Raw genomic sequence first — 2,868 nt, 5'->3', positions numbered from 1 at the left:
ACTCCACACCAAAAATAGTGCCGACAGCTTCTTACTGGCAATCTCCACACCAAAAATAGTGCCGACAGATCTATTTATAGAGTCTATGTTGTAAATAAGAAAATAATCCGGATCATTCTGATAGAATGACTTGGAGAGATCACCTTGATTAGAAAATATTTGATGGGCATTTGATTGCCTTAATCATGTCTAAATTGAGCGATTATGGGTCGTTATATTTGTCTATAGAGAAGCTCGATTTAGCTATAAGTTTGTCAAAGTTGAATCCATTTAACCACCCAATATTGGCCCGAAAGCTTCCAAAAGTAGTTTAATGGCTTAATTTTTTGCTTGATTTGACATGGATTCATTTAATTATAATTTTGTTGAAATAAAAGTTGTGGATGACTTCCATTCAATGCCTGAACTTTTATTGCCCAAGATTTTACCTTGAGATTCCTACAATGCATCAAAATTTAAGTTGGATGATGAAAATTTGTCGGTAACATATCAATTGCCCAATTACCCGACACAAGCCCCTATTTTTTAGCCTTGAATTCACCCTTAATTATATTTATTTTTTTCTTGGTCAATCAAGCTTGATTCAGACAAGTGGACATTCCAACGGGTTGCACAACGGACAATAGGTTGATTCGGTGGGTCTTGGAACATGCTTAAGATCGAGTCTGTGTGTCCCATAATCTGTGGGATAGAATTGGACGATCGGGTTTAGACAGTGCATTGAGTGGTGGGTCAGAGAGCCAAGATGGAACAAAAGGATCCAAAGTACTAAATCAGGTAGTCTGATTAGGAGGTGAATCCAAGGATCCATATTAAACAAATTGGCTAGATTTGGATCCAAAATAAATAATATTTGGGTCTCTTGGGTCTATAAAAAAGAACATAAGGGTGAAAGGATTCTCAACGAACAAAGGGAGAGAAGTGGAGCAAAAAGAGGGAGATCAAAGGGAGGAAACTCAATACGGGAGGAGAGAAGGAGGGTGGTGATCCAAGGGAGGAGCCCAAGCCCAAGTCCAAGAGGCGAGGAGGAAGAAAAAAGGTTGTTAAATCGGTGGAAGATGGGGGAGCAAGAGAAGACCAACTCAAGCCTAAAGAGGGGGAGATCAACCCAAAAAGGAGGAAGAGAAGTGGGAGAATAATGTTGCCTTTAACCTTACCTAGCAGATGCTCTATATTTTCTTTTTGTTGCTATAAAGAAAAAGTTGTCCCGACTTACTTTGTGGAAATCTAGGATCTTCTTTTGTGTTGTTGCCACATTTTTTTGGATGAAGAGGGCTATTGCCCTTGACTTACCTAGGAGGAGATACAATATCTTCTTTCCTATTGATATTCCATTTTCTATATGGAGAAGAAAGTTTTTCCTGACATGACTAGCAAGAGATCTGTGATATGCTTCAATGTTGCTGAGATGATGACATGCGGGGAACCTTAAAATCTTGAAAAACTAATGGAAGTGCTGAAATTTGCAGGAGGAGATACTGCCATCATTTAAAAATGTGCAGCCTCTTTCTTTAAAGGTATGAAATACCGAGTTTGCAAAGATTGAACACATCTTTTATGAGTACAAGAAGATTAATAACTCTTGGGTGATTGAAATAATTTTGTTGGTGAATCAGTTAGCAAAGGGTGACAACTTATCTTTTATGGTGATTTTCTTCTCCCAACAACTGAGAACTAATGGGTGCTCAAAAAGAATTTAAGACTTAATGAGCTTGATTAGAGAACAAATATATTGCAGGCTTTCCAAGTGAGAATGTTGACCATTGAAGATAAGAATATGCGGTTGCAATCCCTTAGGAGTTGCCTTTATATAGGAGCGAACTATTCCCCTTCCTAACTTGACATTCATAGAAGTTAAAGGTGGCTCAAAGAAGCCTACTACTAATGACGAGGATAATGTTGAAATGTATTAACATCTTTATTTATACTTTTTCTAACATTTTTATTGAAATTTTGTTGTATTGGTCAGACTGATGCAATCATTGATTGATGTGTGTTTGTTTGCACGTCTTTCTTTTACTTGATATTATATATTATTGTTTTTGTTTGTACATCTCTAAGCCTGTGGGTGTAGTTCTTTTTTTGCTTGATGTAAGAAAATTGATTCCACACAACTTGCCACTCAAAGGAGATAAATCTGTCAAAAGTCTCGAATAAAATATAGTTTAATTCAAGTGTTGCCTCAAGTAGAAGCTTATTAACTTTTGATTCTTTTGAGGCTTGTTCCTTATTAAGCTTACATCTATTGAGACTTATCATGTAATTGTACGTACATATGCTCACTCTTCTCTTTAATTAGGGAAAATGAAGTTTCAAAGTTGGTCATCATAGATGTACAACAATGCTTCATTGATAATAGCCATAATCTACCTATAGTTATCGATAATAGTAGGCTACAAGAGATGAAGTTAGTTTCTAAGGAGGTAATAATCTAACGTGAATGTTGTAGATATTGGTAGTAGCGCCAACTTGTCATAGAGGCTATTTTTCTCTTGAATTAGGGAAAATGAAGTTACATATCAATCATCATAGATGTACTGACCAAAGGAAAATATGCTAAGATTTTCATACTTATTTTATATTGTTTTTGATGATATTGCACTTTAAAGAAAGATATTTTTGATGTTTTGTTGCAGGAATGATGAAATAGGGTCATTGGAGCAAAAAGATGAAAAAAAGAGCGAATTTGGAGCGAAAAGGACCAAAATATGAAGAATTGAACCAGGGCGCCGACGGCGCCATCGATCCTGTCGACGGCGAGATTTTCCTGAGACTCCATAATTAATTCATTAAGAAGGTCCGCCGACGGCGCCCTCGAGACCGCCGACGGCGAGCTCGGGGGTTATGTCTAGTGGTTATGTCCAACTA

Source organism: Phalaenopsis equestris, unplaced genomic scaffold (assembly GCF_001263595.1).
Source record: "Phalaenopsis equestris unplaced genomic scaffold, ASM126359v1 Scaffold000378, whole genome shotgun sequence".
NCBI classification, from domain to species: domain Eukaryota; kingdom Viridiplantae; phylum Streptophyta; class Magnoliopsida; order Asparagales; family Orchidaceae; genus Phalaenopsis; species Phalaenopsis equestris.
Note: the sequence above shows the minus strand (reverse complement) of the source record.